Genomic DNA, 24,585 nt, shown 5'->3' with positions numbered 1-24,585 from the left:
CAGGTTGAAGGAGGTGATACTGCCCCTCTACTCTGCTCTTGTGAGACCTCACCTGGAGTATTGTGTGCAGTTCTGGTGTCCTCAACATAAAAAGGACATGGAACTGCTTTAAACAGTCCAGAGGAGGGCCACAAGGATGATCAGGGGACTGGAGCACCTCCCATGTGAAGATAGGCTGAGGAAGTTGTGGCTGTTCAGCCTGGAGAAGAGAAGGCTGCGTGGCGACCTCATAGCAGCCTTCCAGTATCTGAAGGGGGCCTATAGGGATGCTGGGGAGGGACTCTTCATTAGGGACTGTAGTGATAGGAGAAGGGGTAACAGGTTAGAACTTAAACAGGGGAAGTTTAGATTGGATATAAGGAGTAAATTCTTTCCTGTTCGGGTGGTGAGGCACTGGAATGGGTTGCCCAGGGAGGTTGTGAATGCTCCATCCCTGGCAGCGTTCAAGACCAGGTTGGACGAGGCCTTGGGTGACATGGTTTAGTGTGAGGTGTCCCTGCCCACGGCAGGGGGGTTGGAACTACATGATCTTAAGGTCCTTTCCAACCCTAACTATTCTATGATTCTATGAAAAATGAAATATTACATCCGAAGCCAGGACACACTACTCTGATTTGATTTGTAATAAATGTAACTAATTTCCACAAGTGAAGTCTGTTTTGCCTGTGATGGTAATTGGTGAGTGATCTCTCCCTGTCCTTATCTGGACCCATGAGCCTTTCACTACATTTCTCTCCCCTGTTCAGCTGGGGAGGGGAGTGATAAAGTAGCTTGGTGGGCACTTGATGTCCAGCCACTATCAAGCCTCCACAAGTGTATTTTATTACTTACGACATTTTGCTTATTTCCCGTGTATCCAAGCTTTTGAAATGAACTGCAATATTGAAAATATTCTTGATATCAATCTTAATCAATACAGTAAAACTTAATGAGTCTTCCCTTTATTAGGGCAAATGATGCCTTTGTAAATTCTTTGGTTTAGTTTGCTTATATGGTTTTGTAAAAGTATGTGTCAGCAGTTCTTACTCCTGCAGGATCATTACAGTAGTCAAGATTTTGCAGAATTTCCCTAAACTGGGTGGCCTATCTGAACAATTATTACTTGTTATGTCTTCAAAAGTATTTATTGTGAGCAGGAAATATTCTGCACTGTTGTGTTTTAAAAGTTTTTGGAGTTCCTTAAATGAATGATAAATAACTTGCTAAGTAGTCTGACTTCAAGAGACAGTGAGCACAGTCAGTATGCATCGACATCAGATGAAATTACAGCTACTTAGTAGAGGCAGGAGCTCACACCCGTCACTTCCATGAAACACAAAATATGTCTAAGGCTGCAGTTTAGCAGCCGGAATGTGGCTTTCAAAGTTCTCTTCATAACACAGCACAATTTTCTTCAAGGTACTGTTTCTAAATATACTAAATGGAAATGCATTTTGCAACCAGTATGATCTGCTATTTTAATGCTAATGTGGTAAACAGGGTATACTTCAAGAAGGATCTCTGCTCAGGGATCCAGAAGCACATAGAACACTATATACTTGAAATATTTTGCATCTGTGTAGATTTATACTCATTTCCATTTTTTCTATAACATTGTGTTAATAGAATATAACGCAAATTGTATAATTATTCTATTTATTAAAAAAAAATACCCCCCCATATGCTCTAAAAACCTTTTTTCTAATAACTCAAATCTCTTAAAAAATATATGTAGTAAAACAATTATAGGTAGACCATCTTAGTGACTTGGAAAAAAAGTCAGAAGAATATGAGACTAACTTAAAAATTGGCATGATTAATTTCAGAATTTTTCTTAAAAAAGAAAAAAAAACACCCCAAAGATATTTTTCCATGATGGGAAAGCATGTTAAAGAAAATCAGAATGTTCTCAGCATATTTTCTTTAAAAACATAAAAAATAAATTCTTGTACTGTTGTGGAGCTACCATATTTCTACTCACAATGTCTGGGAACAGATACAAAATTTCCCTTCAGTTACTCTTATGGCAAAACTCAATGCAGAAGAAGGATACTGCTTTTCCAACGCAAAAGAACTGCTTCTTTCATGGCAAGGTATAATGTGTTCTGAGTTTGTCCCTGGACTTAGAGATATATTACAAAGACTTCCGTTAATTGGTTTGGAATGCCACAGGAGGACAAGACAAGGATGATGCTGTAGAGATAGCTGTATTCCTCCTACTCCTGCTCCAGGGCAAGGCAGTAGACAAAGGTGAGGGACCTTTCACCTATCTGCTTTGCCAAGTGTTTCAAGCAGATGATTACACTGCCTTGTTTCTTATTTTATAGAGTCCCGATTGCTTGTAATCACTCACAGACTCTGGTGCTCTATTAATGGGTAAGATTTTTCCTTTCATCCTTTTCTGTTACTGTTTTTTTCCCTGTTATTTCATTTAAATAGCATTCTTTGTGTGAAGTAGGTTGTTCACTAATAAAGGCTTTCTTTTTTTTCTTTTATTACCAGTTCCTATTATATTTTAACTAAATTCTACACAGCAACAATGTGGGAGAATAATGGAAGCCATTGTAGCCTCCTGATGATATTGTAGGATTACCTAAGCAGATTTATACAATCTGTTCTGCTTTATCAAAAATAGAAACCTTGATTTCCTTTTACCTGTTAGTGAAGTATTATATTGAATAGAAATATTTGTACAGTTCTAAGTATATAAGAAAAAAAAATAACTCAAAATAAAAGGTGCTCCCAGTTTTTGTAGGTCTTTCCCCCCAAAACCAAGACTTTGACTAAATAAACATGAACATCTGTCCTGGGTTCAGCTGTAGCAGTCACTTTTCTCCTTAGTAGCTGGTGCAGTGCTGTGGGAGACCTCCTGGAAATCGCTGGTGCTATAGACTTTTTTTTGGGAATGGAAAGAATGTAAATCCCGTGTGTTGACATAAGAAGTGTCCAGTAACTAAGGTATAACACAAAACCACTACTACTACCACTAATAAAAATAATGATAAGGGAAATAACAAGGGGAGAGAATACAGTTGCTCACCAGCTGCCAACCAATATCCAGCCTGACTGGAGCAGTGACCTGGCCTTCTGGGCAACTCCTCCCAGTTTATATAGTGGGCATGATGTACTGTGGTACGGAATAACCCTTTGGCTAGTTTGTGTCAGGTGTCCTGTTTTTGTTTCCTCCCAGCTTCCTATGCCCCTCACTGACAGAGCAGGAGACAAAAGTTTTTGAACAGAGTAAGCAATACTTAGCAACAACTCAAAACATTGGTGTGTTATCAACGTTTTTCTCAGGCTAAATTCAAAAACACTGCACCAGCTACCAAGAAGTAGAAAAATGACTGCTACAGCTGAACCCAGGACAACATATAAAATGTTTGGATCATTTTCATCTTCAATATGCAGGGTTGAGAGAGGAGATTTGTCCTACTTTAGCTTTAAACACCATGCTGAATTTGGTGCAGCTTCACAGATTATTCTGAATACCATAAAACTAGATCAGTCTGCATTAGGAGAAAATTATTCTGAAATCTGGTACATACAAACATTTTACGTTTTGAAGAAAGTACCTCTATTTCTCTTACTCCTCACTGAACTCTTCAATGAGCTTATGAGTACTTTATAAATATAAAACAATATTATTACATCAGTTGTTAACATTCCAAGCTTTGTTCTATTTTATGCTGTGCAGCTAGAAGAAGACATCATTTGGCCTCCATAGCTAGTTTCAAGAACAGTGTCTAATTTAACTGTTGCTGCAAGACACTTAAATCAATTTTGCATTGTAAAAAAAGCACATTTCTTTCTTACTTTGTCACTAACAGCTAATTCATCTAGTCAAACTAACAGAAGTATGAAAACACGATTTCCTTGTTCCTTTTTATGTAGGTCTCCTCTTATCTCAAGCAATGAATACTGAGTAAGTCAGGTGCATTTTAGTTAAGGTCAGATTCACTTATAACTTTCTGAAGTACAATGTATGGGTTGTAACTACTGTAGAACAATTAAAGAGAAAGCATGCTTTATTTTGAAATTGTAATAATGGTTTTAAGCCGAATAAAAGCAACCCCTCCCCCCTCAAAGCAACCCAACCCCCTTCTAGATGGTGAGATGATTAACGAAAAAAAAGTAAAGTAGCAGAGAAGGGAGCTAAGTTTTCCCTCTTGCTTTTCACCTTAAAACACATCTGTATCCACACAATTTCCCTATTCACCTAATAATTTCATATTGTGTTCACTTAGCAACTTATTGGAAGGAGAGAAACTAATTATGCCAATTCTTATAATTACATTATGTACAGCTGAAAAAAGCAGTAACTAGAATGCCTAACATTCAATTTAGTTAACAAACTACAGAGAAGGTCCTTATATGATGACATTTTCTAAGATGCTTTTTCTATGACTAAATTAACCAACATCTACTTAGGACATTACAAAATAGGAACTTAGTTAGTTTTACAATAAAAATATTTGCCAACGTTTTCTTAACAAATTGGAAAAATAACTAGATGCTTATAGAACTAATACCACTCCCCCCAAACTGATATTCCTTTTTTCCACCAGGACAAGAGTGATATCCGTGGCAATTCATAATGATTAATTAATATTTTTTAATGTAGTTATTATTTTTACAGAGGCATAAAGCGTGGTTTCATTTATAATTCTATATAATATACTGGCAGTTTCTTTACTCATTCATCCACCAGAGGTTGCAGTTCTGCTTTCACAGCAGCAAGGTGCCATGCAAATATAAGCTATTTATATGCATACAATGGCTTGAGGCATAATGCTGTTTCATATGGACACATGGTAAAAACTACTGGGTGCAGAAAGAAATATGGTACAGAAACTGCTTCAGACGGCTTCTAATTTAGAATTCTGTAGGGAGGATACTGGCAAATTTAATCAATTTCTTGCTGTATTCTTTCTTTCCCTTGAAGACATTACTGTATTCAGGCAGGATTTATGTAATTCCTTTTGGAACAGAAGATGGCTTGGCCACTAAGACTGTTGTTAAACATGGACTGCAACAGTTTTCTGAAAGCTGAAAACATTCTGGTAGAATGGGAAACAAATACATAGCAGCTGCTAAGTCACTATTTCTCTCTGATCAGGCTTCTCTCCAATTCATTTGGAAGAGAAAATAGATGCAACGTTATTTCTTTTCTCACTTGAAGCAAAATCTATCATCCGGTTCCACTTGTAGAAATCCTCACAAGTGTTATAATGCCATTAAGTCTCTCACAACAGGAATCAGTCTCATAAATGCAATAGAAGTTGGATATTGCAATGTTCCTCAACTCCTGACAATTAATGTGGAGTTTAGGTCAAAGAGATACCAACAGATAGCTTCAGGTATATAACTGAGGTGTGAGATTCTTGCCTTTCCAATAAATACTGATGAAAGACAGGAATGAGACATATAAAGTGCATCTACACTAGTCCACTAATGCGCAAGTACGAGTTTGTTAATGTCCATGTAGTCCAAATATCTTTTAGTTAGCAGATAAAGCTAAAAGGTCCATTGCTTGGAAACTGAAGCTAAGTAGTTTTAAACTGAAAATAAATTTCAATTTTCAGGGTATAAAAAAGGCAGTTCATAATGTGGTGAATTCTTTGGTGTTTGAAGTCTACAAATAAAAGTTTTACTTCAATTATAAACCATAAGTATGGTCTTGAATTATTAGATGTAATCCTATGATTTGTGTTCAAGACTTTGGTTAAATCATCACAATCATCTCTTCTCATCTACCTGCTTAGGATATTTAAAAAGACCCCAAACAACATAATCAAAGAATCCCAGGGTTAGGACAAAATTTCTCAGTGACTTTCAGTAAATGGAGACACCCGACTGCCTTAGGTCCAAACACGTCTCATTTTATCAGTTTCTGTTTCCTTACATTAACTGAGATTTAGTAAGATTATTGAATCGCTTAGCATTATTCTTTGTGTTTCTTTTGATTTTGCCTCGAGATTTTTATGCTATTTTTATGATTTTGTTCCATAATATTTCACTACATACTGTTAGTTTTGAAGGACCTCATGTAGTTATGTGAAGTAGAAATGTACTGTTAAGTCCTCTCTGAGAGTGGTAATTTATATGAGGTCATGAAACAGAAGTTGCATGAAACTTTAGCTATAGCTAGCTTTAACCATTTCACCTCAGTTATAGACTTGTTTCAGTAATCTTTATATATTTGTTGCAAGAAATGACACAGAATCAAATATGAGTAAAACTACACATACAAAAAATACTCAAGAGAATGAAAGAAGTTACACATATGCTTTGCAGTTATGTCCCTTTAAAATCTGCTTAATTTGAACAGCTTTCCAAGCCATTAAAATTTTCCCTATTTGCTCTGTATTAGTAGTCATCTGTGAAATTCAGACTTGGCAAGACTCCGATATAAATCTGATGGATCTGAAAGCTCCATAGCATTTTCCCTCATAATAATCCATCTACTGCTGGTCTTATACCAATGCCCATTGATCCAAAGCTGCAACAGACAGCAGAGAGAAGACTGGGTATACAGCTTTGGTAGCTTTGTTGCTTTAGGAACAGTTTGCTTTAAGTCTGTTTTGAAATTTATTAAAATCTGCAAAATTGTACTTAGAGTAGAAAGAGATGTTTTGAGTCAAGATATATTCTGTCGTAATAGGATGCATCTTCTTTAATGATCACTATCAGTAAATTAGCTAGAAAGTTCCGTTCTACTAACTTTTTAACCTGTATCACATTTGCCTTTTAAGAGATAAGCTTTAATCAACTATAACTCATCTTAGTTGAGCATGAAGTTATCCTGGTAGTAGTCATACAGTCATGCATAATGAAAAATAAATGGAGTTGTGTTTCATGTGCATTTTACCAGCATCTATATCTTTCGGTATTTTATCTGAACAGTTCTTTTAAAATTTTTAGAGAAATGTCAAGTAAGAGAGAGAACCGATCCCTGTGGAATTCTGTAAAAAAAGATCAGGAGTTGGAGATATCTGGGCATACTTTTTTGGGTACATTCCTCAGGAAAGCCCTAAATCATATGAAGTGATTCCCTTGATTCCTGACATTTCTGTAGTGTGGAAAAAAAAAGTAAATTCAGTGTTGAGAGAGTAAATGTTGCAGAAAGTCTATGAAAGATAAGAATGCATGTCTGCATATCTTCATTTATCAAGCCTACTAAAGCTGTTTCCTTCCCCTGTTCAAGCATAAGAATAGAGACTTCTGAATCTAAAATATCTGTATCTCATAGATAAATTTGCAGTTGGCTAGGTTTTATTTAACTCTTTTCTCAGATCAGAATGGTGTTAGGCTGGCTATAACACATACCAAGGGTTATTTTCCGTCATTTGTATTCTTTCCATTTTTACCAATGTTTAACAGTGGCTTCAGTGGCACACATGGGGTGAAAATTATGTTAATGGTCAACTATTACAATAGAAATCTCTCCTAGAAATCAACAGCAATTCTCCCCATATTAATTCTTGTATATAAATCACTGCACTGTTTGCTTACATGGTACAACCAGCAAGAAAACAAATACACAATCAGTTTAGGAGCTATTCACTATTGCTCAAAATATCTTACAGAGAATTAATTTGAGAACCAAGAAACTAAATTCTGGAGTGTTTTGCTTGTCACATTTTCTGGTTTGAAGTAACAGACCCCATATTTTTTACAGTACAGTAGCTGCTGGCCTGATTAAATTCAGTTTAAACTCTTTCGTTTCATTAGTATTTTCACAAATCCTTTTGCTTGCAAATGCATGTTAGCATTTTTCTCCTCCCACACAGAAATATGGTTATTTATTTTTTGTTGCTTCTGATATATTATCATGCAAATTGTTACCAGTGCCTCCTAGCCCAGATGAATTTTCTGATGTGAGGTTCTCATCCTAGCTGTTGTTCAGCCACATACCCTATTTGACTAAGGGGCTTTATAGTTGTGGCATTTTGATATTCAGCGCATCTGATTGATTGGTAGTTAGCGTTCCAGTAGTGACTTACATAACAGACTGATCAATAACATCATGGTTAAAGAAGGGATGAAATGGTGAGCTGTAAGTTTGTTTCAGTATGGCACCCACATATATAAACGGCTCCCAGAAGTGGTTTTCCCCCCAAAATAGCCAAGACTGAGGTGATGCAGGTCCAGTCCCTTGTGCCTTCTTAAAGAAACCGCAACTGTTCAGTAGCAGTATAACAGATGTTCAAAAGAATCATTAACAATCTAAACGGATGAGTGAGCAGATGTACCATTTTTACTACACATAACTTTAGGGGAGAGGTAGTTTTAAAGAAAATCACTAATGAGCAGATCTGTATACGAATTACTCATCTAATTATATTTAAAAGGTAGATTATGGTTCTTTGCTTCAGTGACTGGTTGAGGTAAGAAGGACAAGTGATGAGAGGAGCTATTAGAGTAACCACGCACAACTGACTTGGCATGTATTACTAGATCAATGAGCGGCAAAGTAAGCGCCAGTGTAAGAGAGAAGCTTGTGTCAAAGCCTCAGTCCTGCTCCTTTGGGTTCATTTCACTAGAGGCACATGAAATACAGTGTCATTAAAATACAGGAAGAAATAAAATAAATAGATGGGTCCAAAAGACAGCAGGAAATTCTTTTTACCTATTAAGTAATGTATTCAGTGACAGGAGCAGGATAAATTCTGTAATCATTTCAAGAATATTGCTGGCATTGCCATAGCTGGGCCCTCTCTGCAAAGAACTACCTTATGGGAGCTGAATGATTCTTTCAGTCACGATGTCATATTGATGACAAGATATGCAAAGAGCTATGACTAAAGGGGAATATTGTGCCTCAAGACGACCTCAAAAAAGGGTACCAGGGGTATGCAGAAAACTATTTTTTTTTTCTCCCAAGAATGTGACCACAAAAAATGTAGATGTAATTTCCACTTTGCCTTCATGATTTACTTTCACAATAGATAATCTTGTCTAATCTTGGAATAGTTGTCATTTGTTTAAATAAGCTTTTGTTTAAAACAGAGTAGGAAACTTGGGGAATCACCTGTATTAGTACTAGAATTCTAAAGGTCTTGATGACTTGTTTGACTTTTCATGTCTTTTTACAGACTATCTCATCCCACATGGAATAGCAGTGAGCAATGAATGAGTAAATAAAAATGTGGAAATAGTTGAGGGATACTCCTGTTTTCTGGAGCTCTCAGATGTTATTTCTGTGATTTTCTTATTAATTTTCCATATGCTGTTGGTCAGAAAAATACAATTTTTAATAGGTTTCCATTAAAAACCACTTTAAACTACTAATATTTTTATTTCCAGCTCTGAAAATATTTTCATTTTTTTCTATAAAAGCTTTTGCACTGATAATACCAGTACCATAGTTTCTTCCTCAATTGTATCCCTGTTTTTTGCCACTTACACAGTCTGAAAGTAACAGTGAATATATGTAGAAACCCATGACACAGTTCCTTTCTGAGTCATTTATCCCCTAGCAGAAAACATGCTTATTTTAGTGGTATGATAAAGGAAATAACAAAGGCAGAGAATATGAAACTAAAAGTGGAAAAGAAAACAATAAACCCAAGTGATGCACAACACAATTGCTCACCTCCCATCGACCGATACCCAGTCTGGCTGGAGCAGCAATCTGGGCCTTCTGGGTGACTCCCCCCAGTTTAGGTACTGTGCATGACGTGCTGTGGTACAGAATAACCCTTTGGCTAGTTTGCGTCAGGTGTCCTGTCTTTGTTTCCTCCTGGCTGCCCATGACCCTCTTCACTGGCTAAGCAGGAGATTGAAAAGTCCTTGATCAGAGTAAGCATTACTTAGCAACGACTCAAAACACCTGTGTATTATCAGCACTGTTCTCAGACTAAAGTCGAAAACATAGCAGAAGGAGAAAAATAACTGTTACAGATGAACCCAGAGCAGCGTTATATGCTGTCAATTCACAATCTAGAATGATTCTTGCCCAGCATCTATGGGTGGTCTCTCCTAAAATTGATACAGAAAACTAAAAGGAATTTGCAGTATTACACCAGGTACTTCAATAGCCAGTTCTGGAGGCTATTTTGACAAAGTCACTGAGAGCCCTCAGATATTTCTGGAAGCTGCTTTGTGACTCTCTTACTTCAGTACATTCTGTTCCCTAGCTCATTGAAACTTGGTGATAAATCTGCAAATGTGTAAGTCCCCCCATCAAGACATGACCACTGTGCAAATGGCACCACCAGACTCTCATGTGAATGCATGTGAAATTTGTCAGCCCTCTCTTTTCTACTCCCTCCCCGTCACTGGCTCACATCAGGGCTAGGTGATAAAGAGCAAAGCCCAGAAAGGCTGAGAATAACAAGGCTGGGTATAACAAGGCATGACATTTTTCAGTCATGGAACTTCCTGTACCCAAAAATTCAGAATCATTCGTATTGTCCAGCTTTGCAATTAATACAGTATGACACCTAGCATGCTAATTTAAGGTGCATTTAGAACTACAAACTTGCAGTCACATTTTACTGCTGAAAATATAAATTATCATCTATGCTATCTGGGTATGGACACACATGCTCTGCACTCTGTCTCTAGCTTCCTCTGGTTTAATATTGCCTTATGCTTTACAGAAAATTTTACGTAAACATAAGCTAAGAATATGTTTTCCAACAGCCACTGCTACTTGCCATTTAGAAAAAGAAGATATAATTTTCATTCTCATTTGCTTAGAGCTGGTCATTGTATTTCTACTTCAGAAAGTGCATCTGCTCTCTTCTAAATTAATGCCATCAATGAGCTAAACAATGTAGTTCTGCATCTCATTTATTGTGAGACAAAATAGAGAACAAAATAGACAAAAACAAAGCATCTCTGTGAGGTACAGGGGACAATCAATTAGATTCATTATCTGTTTTACATTCTAGTCACTGCTTTTAAAAAAGAGGAGCGCATAATACCATGGCAACAGTTGGAACTGCACTTCTTTATGGTATATAATCATTATGGATTCTTCAGCTTTCCCTGAAAATTGATATAAAAAGTCACAGGAGTTGTACTACCTACTATGCTGATTAAATGACAAGTTTGTAATTTATACAAGTGCCTTATTGCCATGGGAAGGCAATCATATAACTCCGTTTTCAAACTCAAGGGTGTTTTGAAACATGCTGCATGATCCCTAGCTGGGCTGAAAGCTAAGATTAAATTGAAAGGATAGCATGTAGATTTTAGAACATGGTGTTGACATTTACTGGCCAATCAAATTTTGCAACTTCCCTGCATGACAGCAGATGTTGACCTTTCAAGCTTTCTTTATCTGCTTTCACTCATTACCTGCAGAAATTAACATTAACTCACTTCTTGCTCCTTGCTGCTATTAATGTCAGCTGGGAACTGAGAATCATGAATTCATTTATTACGCAGAGTGGAGACCCGGCAGCACAGAAGGGCTGCTCCTGGGAGCTGGTATTTTTGGAAGCTGCTTCAACTACCTTTGTGGTTGAGGGATAGCTGGGAGCTATGGTGTAGAAAATGTCACTGGGAGCAAGAGCTGAAAAAGACAGTGGAGGGCAGATTCAAGGAGAAACCTAGGGGCCAAATACTTGCAAATAGTATTGGATTCAGAGAGCTTAAAGTCTAAAATGAAACACTTAAAGCTATTCTAATGGAGCACAAAACTAGATGCAAGGTATCAATGTCTCTGACTTGTTAACTGAACTATGAAAATGTAAGCCTGCATAATACACAGCTTGGTAAGAAGCTTCAGGGGTTTCGCTGCATTGCCTGAGGCACTCTGATATTATACTCTGAGGGTAACATTAACTTTGGTAGAGATGTCTTCTGCGATCTGACTAAGATTTTGATATAATTTCAGCCAATCATGGAATCTTCTGCCTGAAAAGAAACTAGAAAAAAAAAAAGGGGAATATTTTCTGTTTTGTACTTCCACTTATGCTAAGAGAGGAAAACCTTTTAGGTATCTACAGAAATATTGTCAGGAAAGACTAATGTCTTTGAAAGTGTTCCTGAAAGCATCAACAGTTTATATGCTATTTCTAGAACAACTTTCCAGTGCAATGAGTCACTATACTTCAAGTAGCTATGAGCTTCATGCATGCATATTTTAATCTTATAATAATATACTTCAAATATATATCTCATTAAATGGCAAACGTTTGCAAGTTATGTAAATTCCAAATAAACAAAGAAAACTTGCAGTCATAATTTTTCATGATGTAATTAGAAAATCGGGTATGAATGAAAAATGCTACATATTCATCAAAAAAGAAGACATTTTTTAACACTGCTTGGCCTTAAATTTCCAGAAAAAACAAATGTAACATCAGCCAAGAAAAGGGTGTGTTTTGTATTGCTTCCACCACTGATAATTATACTGATATTCATGCTGTAGTAAATGCAAATCTGATCTGTGGTCAAAAGACAGTGTCTGATGGCTCTCGGCTATTGACTGAAGTGTGGGTTTAGCCATGACCAATTGTGCAACTCTGTTGTAACCAAAATCAGCAGATTTTGTTCTTACCCAAGCCAGACTAAAGTCAGCAGATACATACTGTGACTCAAGGGTCCTTTTATCAGGGTGGGTGGAAATTCCACAAAAGCTGATATTAAAATGAACCTAAATGTTGAAGAAAGGTGTTCATAGTGCACAGAGATGACATAAGAGCAACAAATAAATCAATAACTAGAATTTAATTATTCAGGCCATTGAAGTCTGATTGTTTAGGGCTTGATTAGTAATAGCTAATGTTTTTTGTCTTTTCTGTGCAATTCTACCAATATACCAGATCATAAATTCCTGCAGAAAATTGAAGTAATAGTGTTCATTATTTATCACTTACTGTTTGACCACTCTTGTCTTGAGAAGAAAGTGAAAAAGTCATATGCTACTGTCCATGTTTATGATGCCAGCTAATAGTACACTGCTAAAAGAGTATAGTGGAGTTTTTTTACCAGTTTAGTATGAAACATAAAAGATTAAAGCACAATTAAAAACCTGTATTAATTTAAACAAATGGTATGAGAGACACTATAGAATTTTCAAGTTTTAGTAAGTCTGCAGTCAAACTGTCATCAGATGCTACAATGCAGTTTACAGCGTATATATGTCATTTACTCTTGATTATACTTATAATAATAGTATATCTTATATGGCACTTTATTATGAAGCTGGCAACCTGTTTTGGCTGTCTGGACCTGTTAGAGTAAAAATTTAAATCAAATCCAGATTTAAAATGTTTAAAAAATATAACCAGACCATATGTCTGTTTCTCTGACTAACCTTTATTTTATGCTATTGAGAAAAATTTCACTGAACTGTTTTTTAGATTTTTATATGTTTTAGCTCTCATTTTTTTGTTTTTTTCGTTTTTTAGAGGCAATGAGAGGGTAACAGCACTGGAGCGTGCAGAAGATTAGCAGATGCATAACTGTTACATAGCCTAAGAATAAGGAAGGAAAAGAAGTTGTTTTCACTTCCAGGCTGATTAAAGCTATGTTAAATTTCATGAAATTATCAAATTTGTGATTTTTACTTGTTTTGGAAAACAGAATGAGATATAAGGACAAGATCTGGAAATAACCATGCATGACATTTACCTCTCTTCCCTGCCTGACAAAATAATCACATCCTTAAATTTGAGTTCATACAAAAAAAAAAAAAATCTTATATAAACATGGCACCTGTATGGCATTATTCATCACATATAAACACATTTAAGTTACCCAGAAGTTAATTAAAGCACTGCTTTTTCATGTACTATTTACATAGGATTAAAGATGAAGAAAAGATTTAACATGGCATGAGAAAATAAATCCAAGAGCAGAAGACAAGTTTGTTAAAATTAGTATGTAGTGATTATTTCATTTTTTTCGTATCCTTCATAACATTTAACGAAACAATATTTAGAAAAATAATGAACATCTGTGAAATAGTCTTGCAATCTATTTATCAAGACAGATGTCATTCCCATATGAGTTTATAAATTATTTCATTAAAAAAAATAAAAGTATAGCAATAAAAATACTTGGGAGTCCTTAGTGATGTGCAATAGGTTTCTGTTTCTTCTGTGTCAATGGTATCTTGATGACTACACAAGAAAAGGAGGGAATAATTGCATTCCTGGCCACCACGAAATAGAGCCAAACCACTCCTGCTCCATGAGTCAATGACCTCATCAATAGGTTTAGGTTGCCCAGAGGGGCACATCCTATCCCCATCTCAGGAAATGTTATTTGTAAATTAATTGTTGGGTTGGTAAAACTTTCCCTTCTAGTTCTTGCAATAAAAGCCAGGAAGGTATTTATCTTAGAAGAAACAGTGACAATACTTGAATATAACTATTTTATAGCAGTAACTTATTTTCTAATAAAGTAAACATTGCCTTTAATGCTTTTTATTGTTCCAGATATTTTTCTTTTACTTGATAAAAAGGTCTTCCTTTTGATTATAAAGCTTCAGACTGAGACTAAACTGTGGAAGTGAAACATTTGCACTATTTCTACATTACTTTCATGGAATTCATTGTAATTCCTTTATCACTGTTGTTGTTCTGCCTCACATTCCTGTAAATATTTTAGCTGTCTATATATTCAGGAGTTAAAGAATCTAACTCTCACATAAGCAAAATCTTCAAAGGAGCACAATTCCTGAACATCTGTTTCCTTATTCCCAGAAAAGACAGCAAATATGGACATTATCAAAAGACATTTTAACCAAAAAAGCAGGCCTTTTTGATTTCTGTTTATCAGTTTTTACCTTTGTGAAACAGGACTATTGACAAAACTCTTTTCTAGAGCTCTTTGTGATCTGAAGGTAGAAAGTTTTACATAAAGGGCATTTATTGCTTAACTTTAATGGCAAAATAATTTAATATGGAACATGGTCATATTTATTCATTCTGCTCTCATAGTGAGCAGACTTTGGCCTCTTCAGGAACCTGCTTAGTAAGGTTCCATGGAATATAGCCCTAGAGGGCAGGGGGGCCCAAGACTGTTGGTTGATATTGAAGGATCACCTGCTACAAGCTCAGGAGTGTTGCAGAGTGTTGCATCCCAACTAGAAGAAAGTGCAGAAGGAGGACCAGGAGACCTCCTAGGATGGATAAGGAGCTGATGAGGAAAATTTGAAGAAGAAAGGAGGCTTATAAAAGGTGGAAGCAAGGACAGGTGGCCTGGGAAGAATACAGGGATGTTGTTCAGAAAGCTAGGAACCAGGTTAGGAAAGCTAAGGCCCAGATAGAATTAGACTTGGCTAGGGATGTTAAAGATAACAGGAAGGGACTCTATAGTTACATTGCAAGTAAAAGACAGACCAGGGACAATGTGGGCCCTCTCCCGATGCTATCGGGAGAACTGGCTACACAGGATTTGGAGAAGGCTGAGGTTCTGAATGACTTCTTTGCCTCAGTCTTCACTGGCAAAGGCTCTGACCAAACCACCCAAGTCTTGGAAAGCAGATGCAAGGACTGTGAGAATGAAGACCTTAGGCCCACTGTAGGAGAGGATCTGGTTTGAGACCATCTTAAGAACCTGAAAGTACACAAGTCCATGGGACCTGATGAAATCCATCTGTGGGACCTGAAGGAGCTGGCAAATGAAGTTGCTAAGCCACTCACCATCATATTTGAAAAATTATGGTAGTCAGGTTAAGTTCCCAATGACTAGAAAAAGGGAAATATAACCCCCATTATCAAGAAGGGGAAAATGGATGACCCAGGGAATTACAGACCAGTCAGTCTCGCCTCTGTGCCTGGCAAAATCTTGGAGCAGATTCTCCTGGAAGGCATGCTAAGGCACATGAAAATCAACAAGGTGCTTGGTGACAGCCAGCATGGCTTCACTAAGGGGAAATCCTGCCTGACCAATTTGGTGGCCTTCTATGATGGGGCTACAGAACTGATGGACAGGGGTAGAGCAGTTGATGTCATCTATCTGGACTTGTACAAAACATTTGACTCTGTCCCACACGACATCCTTGTCTCTAAATTGGAGAGACATCAATTTGATAGGTGGACCACTCGGTGGATAAAGAACTGACTGGATGGCTGCACACAAAGAGTTGTGGTCAGTGGCTCAGTGTCCAGCTGGAGACCAGTAATGAGTGGTGTCCCTCAGGGATCGCTGTTGGGACAGGTCTTGTTGGAACATCTTTGTCGGTGACATGGACAATGGGATTGAGTGTGCCCTCAGCAAGTTTGTTGAAGACACCAAGCTGTGTGGTTCAGTTGATGCTCTGGAGGAAAGGAATGCCATCCTGGACACGCTTGTGAAGTGGGCTGATGCTAAACTTATGAAGTTTAACCATGCCAAGTTCAAGGTCCTACACCTGCGTGGGAGCATTCCCAGGCACAGCTCCAGGCTGGGCACAGAAGATTCAGAGCAACCCTGCGGGGAAGGACTTGGTGGTATTGGTTGAAGACAAACTTAACATGAGCTTGCTTCAGTGTGTGCTCACAGCCCAAAAACCAACCATATCCTGGGCTGCATCAAAAGGAGCGTGACCAGCAGGTTGAAGGAGGTGATCCTGCCACTCTACTCTGCTCTTGTGAGACTTCACTTGGAGTATTGTGTGCAGTTCTGGTGTCCTCAACATAACAAGGACATGGAACTATTGGAACAAGTCCAGAGGAGGCCCACGAGGATGATCAGGGGACTGGAGCACCAACCGTATGAAGGCAGGCTGAGAAAGTTGGGGCTGTTCAGCCTGGAGAAGAGAGGGCTGCATGGAGACCTCATAGCAGCCTTCCAGTATTTGAAGGGGGCCTATAGGGATGCTGGGGATGGACTGTTCTTTAGGGACTGTAGTGATAGACCAAGGGGTAATGAGTTAGAAGTTAAACAGGGGAAGTTTAGATTGGATATAAGGAAGAAGTTCTTTACTGTTCGGGTGGTGAGGCACTGGAATGGGTTGCCCAAGGAAGTTGTGAGTGCTCCATCCCTGGTGGTGCTGAAGGCCAAGCTGGACAGAGCCTTGTGTGACATGGTTTAGTGTGAGGTGTCCCTGCCCATGGCACAGGGTTTGGAACTAGATGATCTTTAAGGTCCTTTCCAACCCTAACTATTCTATGGTTCTATTATTCTATGATTAAATTGATTCCTGAATGTCATTGCCAGGCTTCCAAATATGTAACTGAATGCTAACTATGGTCTAATAGGTCTAGCAAAGGCAGGGCTCCATCACAGTGGGAGAAATGTTCTGAAAACGTCCTAGTTGCAGCTATCAAAAAGAGAAATATTAAGGTGAAAAAAGGTGTAGTGTCTACGAAGGGTGTTACCTCTGGTTTTAAAATGTCCCAGAGTTACCTTTTTGGGTTCTTGCATTATTTCTAAGCATGATCATACGGCTTAATTCTGATGATGAAGTCAGGTCAACGGAGTGGTTTGTCTTAGTCGATGAGAAATGGGTTAGAGACCAGTTGAGCAAACTGAACATCCATAAATCCATGGGTCCAGATGGGATGCACCCGCGGTTGCTGAGGGAACTGGCGGAAGTCATTGCTAGACCACTCTCCATCATCTTTACCAAGTCTTGGGAAACGGGAGAGGTGCCTGAGGACTGGTGGAAAGCAAATGTCACTCCAGTCTTCAAAAAGGGCAAGAAGGAGGACCCGGGTAACTATAGACCAGTCAGCCTCACCTCCATCCCTGGGAAAGTGATGGAACACCTTATCCTTGGTGCCATCTTAAGGCATATCAAGGATAAGAGAGTTATGAGGGGCAGTCAACATGGCTTCACCAAGGGGAAATCATGCTTGACCAATCTCTTAGCCTTTTATGAGGAAATAACACGGTGGATGGATGATGGCAGAGCAGTGGATGTGGTCTACCTTGACTTCAACAAAGCATTCGACACAGTCTCCCACAGCATCCTCACAGCTAAATTGAGGAAGTGTGGTCTGGATGATCAGGTAGTGAGGTGGACTGTGAACTGGCTGAAGGAGAGAAGCCAGAGAGTTGTAGTCTATGGGGCCGAGTCTAGTTGGAGGCCTGTATCTAGTGGAGTGCCTCAAGGGTCAGTGCTGGGACCAGTATTATTTAATATATTCATCAATGATTTAGATGAGGGAATTGAGTGTACTATCAGCAAGTGTGCTGATGACGCTAAGCTGGGAGGAGTGGCTGACACACCAGAAGGCTGTGCTGCCATCCAGCGAGACCTGGACAGGCTGGAGAGTTGGGCAGGAAATAACTTGATGAAATATAACAAGGGAAAGTGTAGAGTCCTGCATCTGGGCAGGAACAACCCCAGGTTCCAGTATAGGCTGGGGATCGACCTGTTAGAGAGCAGTGTAGGGGAGAGGGACCTGGGGGTCCTAGTGGACGACAGGATGACCATGAGCCAACACTGTGCCTTTGTGGCCAAGAAGGCCAATGTCATACTGGGGTGTATTAGAAGGGGGGTGGTTAGTAGGTTGAGAGAGGTCCTCCTTCCCCTCTATTCTGCCCTGGTGAGACCGCATCTGGAATATTGTGTCCAGTTCTGGGTCCCTCAGTTCAAGAAGGACAGGGACCTGCTGGAGAGAGTCCAGCGCAGAAGAAACTTCTTCTCAGTGAGGGTGACAGAACACTGGAACAGGCTGCCCAGGGAGGTTGTGGAGTCTCCTTCCCTGGAGACATTCAAAACTCACCTGGACACATTCCTGTGTAACATTATCTAGGTTTTCCTGCTCCGGCAGGCGGATTGGACTAGATGATCTTTCGAAGTCCCTTCCAATCTCTAGCATACTGCGATACTGTAACAGGGGTAAGATGTTTGTTCATATCATGTTTCAAATCACCTCATTTAGGTGAGGACAGTAACTTGTGTTCCTACCATGATTTTTTATGCATTTAACAAGACCCTATCACTGAATGAAATATTTACAAATTACATAAATAGAACTCAGATTTCCTTTCTGGAGACATGTGGACATGAAATGACACAATTGGACATGAGTGAGCTTCTTCAGAAGAAGTGAGGATTGCCCCAACCCCTAAACTGCTATTTTCTGATAATAATAAAGATGTGAGTTTGCAGTTCCTCAGATGGAAGCTACAAAACTTTCTCACTAATTAGTACATTGTTGTAATTGCTGCCTTGTGATACAAGATCTGAGTGATAGCTGTTTTATGTTTGCTTGTGGTTTTTAAGGGATGATCTGTCTTCAGATTTGTGACATTAGAGGTGTGTACTCTCCATCGCTCTGGACAGCTAACACAGATTCATGCGTATAGATTCATTCCACATCACCAAAGTGCTTAAATTAATGCCCTCAATAGAATAAAAAGTCAATAGAATAAAATCCCTTCTAAAGTCAGTGTTCTTGATCTGCCTTCTTTCGCTACTAACTGATGATGAAGGCAACTAGGTTCCTAACATAAGTTAGATGCTGCATTTTAAAAGATGAATTAAAAAAAAAAAAGAATATGAGCTTTGAGATGGAGTTTGAATCAAGTTTCTAGATAAGGCAGTTCACATGTCTCTGGATTTGACTTGTCCTTTTAATTAGTATTAGCCTGTTCACGTGGATTTTTTTTTGCAGAGTTACATTTAGCACTGCCAGCTTCAGAGGCATACCAAGGAAACTGGAAATCTGAAATGTGGTTTAGAAAAATTTTGTCTGCAGAGAATGAAAGGATAACTAAATTGATAGAAATTATTAGAAACTACTGTTAGAATCTCTAGAGATGTGTTGAAAGTGACAGGAGCTTGGAAAAATAAAAGTTTGACTACTATGTGCGCATCCATAGAATAAGTTCATAGAGTACTGCAAATTGGAAGGGACCCAAGAGAATTATTTAGTCAAACTCCTTCAAGCTGAAAACACTCTCATATGATGATTATGCTAGGGAAGATTGAAAAGGTTTGAAAACATTGTCCTTTCAGACACAAATCATCGACCAGACAGAGGCTTTAAATCCTAGAATAAGGGAAAATAGAGAGCAGTTACTTGGGTATTTTATCCTGGAAAGTGTCAGAGATTCACAGAATGGTGTAGGTTGGAAGACACCTTTGGAGGTCCTCTTGTCCAATGCACCTGACCAAGACAGGTCAGTTAGAGCAGGCTGCCCAGGACCATGTCCATATGAATTTTGAATATCTCAAATATTTTGCAAATATTGCTATTCAATTACTGTTTTCTTTGGTTGGGAATGATATAGAAAGCTTTTCATTCAGACCTTTGTCGTGAGATCTGGTTGAAATTGTTAAATGTGTTAGATATCATACAAAGGTTGAAATAAGCTTCTAAACAACAAGTGGCTTTGGTAAAACAGTGTTGTGTGGTTATATTTGAGTTTGAATACTTTGTATAAATGAGTCAAAGGAAGTATTTGAAAATATTTCAGAACACAATTTTTGTTGGTTTTCAGTTCTCTGTATTGTTATTCCACTTTCCAATTACTCCTTTTCTGAGGCAGTACTTTTAATTTTCATTAAACTTATAATTTCAAATAAATTCAAATCATATGTTACATGTTACAAGAGATGAAGGGTTGTTCTTCAATATGCAGTTACTCTTTGGTAGAGCATGAGACAGGTTCAACAAAAGAAACCAAGACACTCTCAGTGGAGCTTACACAGGTCCAGCAGGTTCATTGCAGGAAGCCAGCAAATCCTTACAGAACTGAAAGTTTGTTCATATCTCCTACAATCAGCAACTACATCTTGAGATCACTGTCATTCAGTGCTTGACTTTACTGATAAATAACAGTGCCCATGTTAAATAGAAATTGTTTTCGTGCCTCCATTTCTATGCTGATGAAGGCACAGGAAGATGTACATTCCTACTTGTAAATCTGACAAATTATCAAATGGTCAATAATATTGTAGCTTTGCTGCTGAATATTTAATAAAAATAAAATATTTTCTTACTTCTACTGCTAGCCTGTTCTAAGGACAATCTAGTTGAGCATAATTAAGAATGAACAATGATCTCCCATTCTTTTTGTATAAGTTGTTTAACTACTGAATTTCATTTACAAAACCAAATTCTTAATTTACATTTGTATGTTGGGGCATAATTTGATTTACCAGTTCTCCTGTTTTCCACCAAATGTGCTAATGACATGTATAAAATTGATGAATACATATTCAAAAAGCCAAAGAACAGATCTGAAGAATCTCTATTTGGCTGCAGCATGCAAGGCATATCTATCTCTGTTAGAAAAATGTCATTTCCCATATGAGCTGTGCTAATGTAATACTTGTCATCCTAAGATGCTTTTTGCTGTGCAGTTGGTCAGCCTATTGCATCTGCAAACTTTCTGTATAACCATCAAAAGACCAGCCTATGCCATTGCATTTTCAGAGCTCTCATCATCCAATCAAGCTAAAAATACCAAAAAAAGCAGTTTTTCTTGCAATATTACAACACCCCTGCTTCTGCCCCAGATGGAGATTAAATTAAAGTGTGATTTCAAAAATGGCAAAGAAAATGTGTGACAGACAGAAATGACAAGGCTTTGTCTACAGCTGGTGATACAATAAAGTGAAATGCCTTCCCATTGTCCCTGAGCAATATGTGTAGGGTTAGCTATACTGTAATATATGAATATATTCGTTGAGCTCATTTGGACCATCAGCAGAGAAGACTCACATCATAGAATCATAGAATAGTTAGGGTTGGAAAGGACCTTAAGATCATCTAGTTCCAACCCCCCTGCCATGGGCAGGGACACCTTACGCTAAATCATATCACCCAAGGCCTTGTCCAACACGGTCTTGAACACTGCCATTCACAACCTCCCTGGGCAACCCATTCCAGTGCTTCACCACCCTAACAGGAAAGAATTTACTCCTTATAACTAATCTAAACTTTCCCTGTTTAAGTTTTAACCCATTACCCCTTCTCCTATCACTACAGTCGCTAATGAAGAGTCCCTCCCCAGCATCCCTATAGGCCCCCTTCAGATACTGGAAGGCTGCTATGAGGTCTCCACACAGCCTTCTCTTCTCCAGGCTGAACAGCCACAACTTCCTCAGCCTGTCTTCATACAGGAGGTGCTCCAGTCCCCTGATCATCCTTGTGGCCCTTCTCTGGACTTGTTGCAACATTTCCATGTCCTTTTTATGCTGAGGACACCAGAACTGCACACAATACTCCAGGTGAGGTCTCACAAGAGCAGAGTAGAGTGGCAGGATCACCTCCTCCGACCTTCTGGTCACGCTCCTTTTGATGCAGCCCAGGATACGGTTGGCTTTCTGGGCTGCAAGCGCACACTGACGGCTCATGTTCATTTTCTCATCAACCAGCACCCCAAGTCCTTCTTCACAGGGCTGCTCTGAATCTCTTCTCTGCCCAACCTGTAGCTGTACCTGGGATTGCTCTGACCCAGGTGTAAGACCTTGCACTTGTCATGGTTAAACTTCATGAGGTTGGCATCGGCCCACCTCACAAGCATGTCCAGTTTCCTCTGGATGGCATTCCTTCCCTCCAGGGTATCAACTGAACCACACAGCTTGGTGTCATCGGCAACACATGTCATCTGCACATGTGTATTAGTCTTTCAAACTGTGAGACAACTGTGTGTGTGTTTATTTTTTTCCCGCTATGATTCTGACATCTGTGAATCTAAGAGACCAAATGTAGGAGTATAAAAATGACTTGGTCATCTAGACTGCAATGTTACTACCCCAGGCAAGTGTTTTGCCTTTTCAGTTTAAAAGAACATAATACTGTACTAATAAAGTTCCAGATTTATGGAATTAAACTCCTTCAGTAAAGTTCTAATCATATATCAGGGGAAAAAAAAACATGTCGAAAGAAGTTAGAGATTAGAACAAGTATCCTGTCTATAGAGATATGAAGAAATCAGCTGGACAATGCCGTGAACAACCTGACCCACTTTTAACCTGCTCTGAGTTGGGGGTTGGAGAAGAATACCTGAGGCCTCTTACAGCCTGAATTATTTATTATGTGAGTCTATGGTTCCATGAAGGTAGAGTACATAAAGCTATTGGTTTGTAGTTATTGACAACACTAATACTACTGCTACTTAAATAATAATGTCAGACAAGATATATAGGAAATATTTCTTGATGATGCCTTGTCAGATAAGTCAGAACATCATTCTATTTGTGAGTAGTTTTCTGCTGTTGTCTTGGTCCTAAAGGTACCTAAAGGTAAGTAAACTTAAAGATGCCACCCCTCTGTAAATATGGTAATATGAAAATGCCTAAGAATTACATTTGTTCTTCCTCTGAACCATTGCCTTGCATTTTACCTTCAAGAAAAAAAATTAAATTGAGTTTGCCAAAATTTTCTCAACGAACAGTCAGCTAATTCCCTTCAGTACATTTCTATCTTTCAATGTTTGACTTCCCATCCATTCAGTCCTACCAGGATCCCCCTAAACAAATGAAAGAGATCAAAAGCCAATTGTTTTTTTTCTGTTATTCTAGGCATTTATGTATAAATATAACTAATTTTTCAAACAACTTTCACATAACCAAACAATACTGACCTTAGACTATCACAGTAAGACATATAGAGTTACAGTAATCCAACTCATAATGCTGACTTATGTAGACAATTGTGTATGGACTGTTACTTAAGAATGAAATGAAAGGACTAAAAAAGTCTGGTTTCACTGTTTAAGAGTTATTTGTGTTCTATGTAAGTACCTTTTTGACTTCATAGAGCTCCGGTATAAAGTGAAAACATGGCTGTTAAAACTCTGGATAATTGCTGAGAGGGTTAAAAACACTGATGTGGTGATTGTTACCAACCATCTTCTCAATTGGGTTCAGAGGATGAAGGCTAAAAGCCAGAGAACTTCTGATGTTTGTTTATGGAAAGCCTCATCTGCATGAAGGATCCAGACATCCACCAAGTCAACAGAGTGTAGTGCAAGCAAGCTGGAACATTCTGTGCTTTGTTAGTGATAATTTCCTAATATAAATCCTTGAAGGGTCAGGCAGCCCAAGTGGCTGGCTAACATTAGCCAGCTGAAGCTAACATTAAAAAGGCTAACATTATACCCATACTCCATAACGCATTCAGTTTTCTAGCTTAAAGGCTAAATGAACAGTTTGAGCAAATAAATGTGCACTGTTTGTCTTTCTCTGTAGCAAAGAGTTAATATGAAAAATAACCTTTTATTTTGATTTTTTTTTCCTCATGAAGATAAATTTTGCCTTCATTTCTACTTCCTCATTTTCTATTTCAAACATCTTATTTTAAATTGAAAACAGTTGTATCTCACTACAATGGCAGGCATCTTGAGTTGGGTCATTTGACCCCTGGATGCAAGCAATCTGTACATGCACTACTTTCTCCTAAAGATTCTGTGTTACTGCCCTTCCATGCTCTTAGAACTGTGTATGTCCTGGCAGCAGTTTTCAGTGCAATGTCCACTCCCATGAAACATCAGGGCATCCTGCCAGTTTTGTGCTAGATGAAGATATTTCACAGATGTACAGTATCTTCTTGCATAGTCTTTTGAAAACAATTTTTGCTCTGCAGGCTGTTTCTCTGAATTACATTATACCAGGCTAAGTGTAAAGAATTGATTTCAGGTCTAGTCTCCTGTATCTTAGTAAGTGCAGCAGGGCTAGATTTTGTTGAGTTTCATCAAAGCTAATTCCTGCTGCACTCATTCTTCTTCACACCCTACTATATGAAACATGTAAGG

Source organism: Pezoporus occidentalis, unplaced genomic scaffold, assembly GCF_034315485.1.
Source record: "Pezoporus occidentalis ecotype Australia unplaced genomic scaffold, CSIRO_AGI_Poc_V1 ctg21, whole genome shotgun sequence".
Classification (NCBI taxonomy): Eukaryota; Metazoa; Chordata; class Aves; order Psittaciformes; family Psittacidae; genus Pezoporus; species Pezoporus occidentalis.
The sequence above is the reverse complement of the archived record's forward strand: the minus strand, read 5'-3'. Positions refer to the sequence as shown.